Source organism: Ambystoma mexicanum, chromosome 5p (genome assembly GCF_040938575.1).
Source record: "Ambystoma mexicanum isolate Mex_15411 chromosome 5p, UKY_AmexF1_1, whole genome shotgun sequence".
Taxonomy (NCBI): Eukaryota; Metazoa; Chordata; class Amphibia; order Caudata; family Ambystomatidae; genus Ambystoma; species Ambystoma mexicanum.
Window position 1 is genome coordinate 492,355,919 of NC_090930.1, and position 8,106 is coordinate 492,364,024.

Genomic DNA, 8,106 nt, shown 5'->3' on the forward strand with positions numbered 1-8,106 from the left:
AAGCTCAAGAGCTATAGCACGTGGACTCCCATCACTTGAACATGTGGTAAAAATCAGAAGATGGCTGCCAGAGGAGGGGCTTAGGTAGAGGGCAGTATGACCCATAGACTAATGATTGGTTGTTAGGCGAAAAATATTTTTTCTTTACCAAGGATTCCCAGTCTGACGACGGGGAATATTCATGAGCATGTGAATCCATGTCAGACCCATTGCTGGAGAAATGCCATTACTGTCCTAGTTAGTGAAGTCACCTCAGGGTGTAGGAAGTGTGTCTGAAGTATCTCTATGAGTATCCACTTGCTTTGTGTGGATTCTGAGAAAGTATTTTAAAGTTTGATTGCTACACATATTGCCCTTTTTAAAGAATGCTTATTTAAAAATGACCGTTAATTATTTAACTAAAAACCTTGAGTATAAGTGTTATTTTGATACTTGTACTGGTGGATTTCATTGCTACAGCTCACATTTACCCACCTTGAGGTAAGTCTGGCTGCTCAGTCACACCATCAACTTGCGTAGTACAGACCTATACCAGTAGGTGGGTTACCCAATACCAAGAGGACAAGGGTTGTGTAGTCTCAATGGTTGCATAACATACAGTAGTGCACACATGACAGGGAAGGTAGCAGTCCAGAGCTATTTTAGACGCTGCAAGCCCAATAAATAGAATGGGCAAAAAAACAAAAAAAAGACTCATAAGGATAAGGACTAAAAACAAAAGGCATGGATAAAAACAAACCAAACAGCAATCCACCTGTTCTGTCTACGAGGAGTGGACCCCCATCCCACACAATTCACACACAGGTGGATGGATGAGAGAAATCCAAGGGAGAGCAAAGATTTTGAATTTGATGAGCGCAAACTTGCACCACACTATAGCGCAGTGCTACTCCAAGCACCAGTTGACAAAACCTACAAAAATACATTGTGTCCAACCGGTTTCAAAGACCACCGAATTTTTAAAGCAATTCCAGAAAAAATATAGCAGAAAAGAAAAAAATATATAAATATATTATTTCTAAGAAATGGCAGGGAACAAGAAAAATAAATGCAACTCGGAACCAGAATGCATATTCACTGTTCTGGAAAATGTATTGTATAGCTATTGACATCTTGTCCAGGGCAGAAAGTTCTTTCAGCTCTACCTGCTCGCTAGGAGTTTAGAGGTCCCAGTAGCCACACCCCTTACCAGTCTACTAAATGAAGTAGGAATGAGACAACTAGCTCAATTCAAATAGCCATTTCCAACCTTTAACCGTCACTTGATATAAACAATATACCCTTTGAATGTACCTTTTAAGCTTCAGCATAAAGAGAATTGTTACATGTTCATAGTCTGGCCTTTTTCTGCAACTGTGATCAAAGTAGCTCAATTACACATATGCATTCTTACACTAGTGTACTAGCAACAGGATATTATTATTATTATTATTATTATTATAAGTTGCGTAGCAGGCCTTTTTACGCATGAATATCTAAATACGGCAGCTTTATTATTTTCCTGTGTACATTTACACACAAGTTTAGAGCAGAGGGCAGGTTACTGGACAAAAACCAGAAGGCTTCTTTTGATTTTTATCTACATGGATGTTAGTGCAAGCCATGGATAAAAGCCTCTGAAACAGAATGTATTTCTCTGAAGCCTTTCAAAATAAAGAAACTGCACACTGTAATAAAAGGAATGGTTTACTTCCATTCAGCTTCTGCTGTGTTGCTGCGCATGGAGCAAACAGAAGCACTGTGCATATTTATCAACCATTTTAGGATTGTATAATGAGATGGAAAATTAAGTTGCAATTGAGAATAAATCTTTTGTAACAAATTATGCTAGTTTCCATTGAAATCAAACCATTAGTGCACATTTGTATTTATGGAGTTCCTGTGTTGTGTACATAAGCATGCGGCAGATTTTTACACTTATAATTTAATTCACACTAACTATAAAAACTACAAAATGATGAGTATGCAGTCTAGTTTACATCCATTCAACCTTACAGACAATGGGGCACATTACTATAAATGGTCAGTGGCAGCAGAGTCCTTGCTCAAGGGCGAGTGATTGTCATTACACCAACAAACAAATGTTACATTTGTAATTGAAACTCAGCAAAATCTGTCCCTGTGATAATCCAGATGGGTATTTATCTTTATGTAGCACTTCATACAGGATTCATCAACATATAGGCACTGATTATTATACCTCAGTTGATACTTAGTTAACCGACCTCTGAAGGATGTTCACCAATAAGATAGCTCAGACGGTTCAGAATTTGTTGCTGCAATCTGTAGGTTGAAGGTTCGAATCCCGGCAATGCCAACTCAGCCTTTCATCCTTTCAAGGTTGATAAAGGAGTAGAAACTTTGGTTTGGTGAAGACATGCATTACTTACCGTAATAGCATTTCTGATTGTATCTGCTTAGATTCACATGCTGTGCATATGGTCCGACATCCAGTGGTAACCGCGGAGTATTGCATCTTGTCTTTCGGGGACTGAAAGGGGACGTCGTCATAGGCGTGTCTGTAACACTATCCCTATCGTGACGTGAAGTGTACCCAAAATCCCTCACGTGCCGAGGTCCCTTCGATTGTATTTTTTTTTTGCCATGAGGGAGCCCAAGGCTATAGTGAGTACATAAAGAGAGAAAGCAGTAAGACGTCTATGTTCCTTCCACCCAGAGCTGGGAGGTAGGGAGGGCGCAGGTGAATCTAAGCAGATACAATCAGAAGGAAGTTACTTACCTGTAACTATTGTTCTGCAACATGGGTGTGGCATGGATTCACATGCTCATGTATTTTCCCTGTCGTCAGGCTGGGAATCCTAGGTAAAGAAAAAAAATCAGTATCAGTTTTGTTTCTGATCCATCTTTCTTAGCAGTAACCAATCACTGATCTCTGGGTCATACTGCCCCCAGCCAATGACTGCCCTCTCCCTAAGCCCCGCCTCTGGCAGCCATCCTCAGATTTGGTAGCGCGCCAAGTGGCAGTATGACAAAGTGAAGAGCCACAGAGGTGTAGGCGGGAGGGTTTGCATGTGAATCCATGCCAGACCCATGCTGGAGTACAACAGTTACAGGTAAGTAACTTGTTCCTTCTCCAGCATGCGGTCTGGCATGGATTCACATGCTCATGAATAAAAGAATACATAGCAGTATACACGGGTGGCAACAGGCTCAACATTAAGCAATACAACTCAACATTAAGCATCTCTTACCTCCTCACCAGGCTCACCTTAAGCGAACAGGTTGAGCAGCACTGCTTGGCCGACCCTGGACTCCTCCCTGGAGTCCCGATCGACGCAGTAGAATCTTGTGAAGGTGTGCGTCGACCTCCACGTAGCAGCCCTGCAGATGTCCAGCAGGGGCACACCAGACAGGAACGCCGTGGTAGCAGCGATCGCTCTGGTCGAATGGGCTCGGACGGCCGGACAGCGGTCGGTTTGCCAACCGGTGACAATGCATGATGCAGCCGGAGAGCCATCTGGAAATGAAATGGAAGTCTTCGAGAGAGCCTTCCCTTGATTCACAGACCCAAAGTTCACAAACAGTTGTGACGTCTTCCGAAACCTCTTCGTGCGGTCCACGTAGAACTTCAGCGCTCTAGCTACATCCAGCGAGTGCAAAGTCCTCTCGGCCGGCGTCGAAGGCGACGGGAAGAAAACTGGTAACACCAAGGGCTCGTTGAGGTGGAAGTCCGACGGCACCTTGGGCATGAAGGAGGGGTGCGTCCTCAGCACCACCCTCATGTCATGAAAAGTCAAGTATGGAGGCTTGCAAGATGGGGCCTGAATCTCTCCCACTCTTCGTGCAGAGGTGATGGCCACGAGGAACGCGGTCTTCCATGACAGGAACTTCAAAGGCGCCGAATGCATAGGCTCGAATGGGGCTCCCATGAGCCTGGTCAGCACCACATTAAACTCCCACGCCGGGGCAGGAGCCTTCACCGGAGGGAATGATCCGAATAGTCCCTTCATAAATTCCTTCACCAGGCGATGAGACCACAAGGACGCCCGTCCCGTAGTCCTGGTATATCGGGAGATGGCAGCCAGATGTATTTTTATGGAGGCGTGAGCTAGTCCAGCTTTGGCCAGCGACAGTAGGTACGGCAGCACTTGAGGGGCTGTAATCCGCAGAGGGTTAATCTTCTGTGCACAGCACAGACAGAGAGCCTCTTCCATTTATGACCGTAACACGAGAGTTGAGGACGCCCTGGCCTTTGCAAGAACCTCTCTGCAATCAGCCGGGATATCGTACCCTCCAAACTAGTGCTGCAGGAGCCAGGCCTGCAAGTTCAGCGACTCCGGGTCGTGATGGAGAATGGCACCTCCTTCTCTGGAGAGAAGATCCGCGTCCGCCGGCAGCCTGACTGGCGGGGACGTTGACAAGTCCAGAAGGTCCGGGAACCAGATCTGCCTCGGTCACACCGAGGATCATCCTGCACCTGGACTTCTTGAGATGGTTGATGAGGCGGAGCAGCAACGGCAATGGAGGAACGGGTATAGAAACAGGCCGTCCCAAGGGAACGAGAAAGCATCGCCCATGCTCCTCGGCTGTGGGAACCTGCTGGCGAACCTCTGGCACTTGGAGTTCGTCGCCGTCACGAGCAGGTCGATCTGGGGTTTGCCACATCGTTGGAAGAGTCGATCCACTTGATCCTGTCACAGTTCCCACTCGTGGCACGAGTGCAGCTCCCTGCTGAGTGAGTCGGCGATGGTGTTTTTTTATTCCTGCCAGGTGGAAGGGAACCAGAAACATCCCCTGGGCGACGGCCAGTGCCACAGATCCTGGGCCTCCTTGGATAGGGCTGGGGATCTGGTGCCTCCTTGCTTCCGTATATAGAACATCGTGGTGGTGTTGTCGGTGAAGATCCTCACCACCTTGCCCTTGAGGGACGGAAGGAACGACTTGAGAGCCCAGAACACTGCTCAGAGCTCCAGAATGTTGATGTGGAGAGACCTCTCCTCCAGGAGCCAAAGGCCTCTTGCGTGGAGGTCTCTGGTGTGGGCCCCCCAACCCTCCAGAGAGGCGTCGTCTCCTGAAACGCCAGGATTTGAAATTCCGTGCCTGTCGTGAGGTGAGCACGGATGCCCCACCATAAGATCGCCTGACGGAACTCCTCATCGAGAGGGATCCTGTCCTCGAAACAGCCCGTCGCCTGAAACCAGCGGGCATCTAAGAACTCCTGTAGCGGACGCATCCGAAGTCTGCAAAGGGGTACAAGATAGATGCATGAGGACATCATCCCGAGGAGGGACTGGATGGACCTCACCCTGGCCACGTCCGTGGCTAGCAGGCGCCGCACCTTGCCCAGGATGGTCTTGGTCCTCTCCTCTGAAGGGGAGGCCAATTGCCCCACTGTATCGAGCTTCGCTCCCAGAAACAGTGCTATCTAGAACTAGGTGGGATTTGGGGTAGTTGATGGCGAACCCCAGCTACGTGAGCAACCGGATGGTCCTCGGCGTGTGTTCGACGGAGAGTTCCCTTGTCCTTGCCCGGATTAGCCAGTCGTCCAGGTAGGGGTAAACGTGGATCCCCTGCATGCGCAGCCGCGCTGCCACTGGTGCCAGGCACTTGGTGAAAACCCTGGGTGCCGACTTTAATCCGAACGGTAGGGCTCTGAATTGGTAGTGGCGTCCCTGAAACACAAACCTGAGGAACTTCCTGTGCCTTTTTAGAATAGGGATGTGGAAGTAAGCATCCTCCAAGTCCAAAGACGACAGAAGTCGCCTTCCTCCAGCTGTCCCAGCACGTGCTGGAGGGTGACCACCCTGAATTTCTGCGCCTTGATGTACTTGTTTAAGCGACGCAGGTCCAGAATGGGGCATCGCCTGTCTTCTTCCTGACGAGGAAGTACCTCGAGTACACTCCGGAGCCCCGGAGCCTTCTGGTGACGAGCTCGATGGCACCTTTGAGCATCGCCCTTACCTTCAACAGCAGTTGAGGGACGTGATTTTCCTTCCTGGCCACGGGAGGAATGGGAGGGCACTTCTTTTGGAATTCCAGCGAGTGCCCGTTGGCCACGGTGTCCAACACCCAACGGTCAGCGGAGATGGACTCCCACACGCTGACAAACTTAGTCAGCCGGCCTCCCACCGGGGTGCTTCGGTGGGGGCCCGACAACATGGCCGGGTCAGTCTTGCTTGGAGGCGGCCTTGGCGACGACGGCGGGATCCCCCTTGCTTGCTGCGACCTCTGTAGGCCTCCTGGGAAGAGGAGCGGGCCGCCTGGCGGTAAGTGGAGGAGCCACCGCTGGAACCATTGGAGGCACCCTGTCTGCCGCCAAAGCTCCGAAAGGGCCATTGCTGTTGAAGCACCCCTAAGGCCCGGGCCGTCTCCGAGTCGGTCTTGATGGCCTGTAGAGACTCGTCCACCGCCTTACCAAAGAGGTTGTTGCCGTCAAACGGCATGTCCAACACTTTGGTCTGGACGTCCTGGCAAAAGTGTCGCCTTGAGCCATGCTCGTCGTCGGAGGCAAACTCTGTTGCCCAGTTGGCGAAATCCGGTATCGGCAATGTCCGTTGCCACCGTTATGGCATGATCCGACGACACCTCGCCTTCCTGCAGAATTTCTAGGGCCTCCGCCCTCTTGTCGTCAGGTAGGTAGTCTAGCAGGGGGGGGCTTGAAACAGACAGAGCTCCCTGTCGTAGAGGGCCACGATCGCTAAGGCATTGGCCGCCTTAATCATCTTTGCCGCCGACGAGATGACTCGTCCCATGGAGTCCAACTTCTTGCCCTCGCTGTCCGGCGGGGAAGTGGAAGCCGCTGCACCCGCTGCCTTCTTCTTAGCCGCTGCCGAGACGATAGTCCGGCGTGGGCTGGGCCCTGAGGCACAAGGGGGCGGCATCGTGGACTCAGTATTTCCTCTCGTACCTGTCCCTCTTTGCGGGTGTTAAGACGGATTTCTGAACTCTGTCCTGGTGGCGCAGAAGTTCAGAAGGCCAACCTAATTACTTGGAACAGGGTAACCTCTGGACGAGCCAGACCAATCAAGGTAGCGATCGCGGCGGTCAAGACTAGGTCTCAAGAGGGGTGAGGGTGACTGAAAGCCCGCAATGAGCACACAAAGCAAGATCACTTACAAACTACTCCAAACAGTTGTTATATTAAAAATATATACACATTTATTCCAAGGCCTTTAAAACAATGACCGCAGCGAGAAAATCACAATATAACAATAGTAAACCAACACATAGCATATCAACACAATATATATACAAATACAGTCTCAAGCGTTAGATGCACGAAATGGGTAGTCCACCTAAAAGGGAAGGAAGACAGGCAGTGCGAAATAATGCTTGGACCCAGTTCGCCTTCAGAGGCACCTAACTAGATGGAAGTTCGAACCCTGGGAAGAGTGGAGCCTTGTGCTCAAAAGTACCTGCACGCGCTGGTGCCAACGGGCAAAAGGAGAAGCTCTTCGAGGTAAATCAGGCAGTTCAGTTTAGTGCACAAACGAAGAAGAACACGTTCCGCGACTCAAGCGCAGCCTCCACAGTGGGCAGAAGCAGAGCGCGAGTACGGAAAAGGGTGCCGTTTGACACAGCGGGGAAAAGCAATGGGCTCCTGCGGTCCCCGATGCAAGCAGACCCAGGCTTCTCCGCGTCTGTTTCAGTAGCTGGCAGGTTCAGAAGAGCAGGGAACGCATCGTCATCGTGTTGAGTAAAAAGACGTCCCAATCGAAGAAACCCGCACAGTTTGTTACCACAGCAGGGCAACGGAGCGGCCGTGTGTATCTGAGCCAAATGTACACTACTCACTTCAGACCTGGGAACGCCAAGTGTACGAAGCGTGTGAGAGTGACAAGGACTCGAAATACTACACAACCTGGCGGCGGTTACAGAGCAAGACTCCCGTGTAAGCTGGTCAGTCAGCTGGATGGCCCAGAGACGCTTCTGAAGGCTTACTGGCAGGAGATGGTGAAGATGCCGAGAATAGCTGTTCCCACTATTCCAAGGGTCGAAGTACCAGTACAGGCCTTCTGGTTCGATCAAAGGTGAAAAGGGTTTCACAAGGCGACAGCAGTGCAGAGGAGAAATCCTTCAGCGGGTCACCAGCGATTCCTCGGTCCAGCCTCTTGGTTGCAGGATACTTGGCTCCTGTATTCCTTC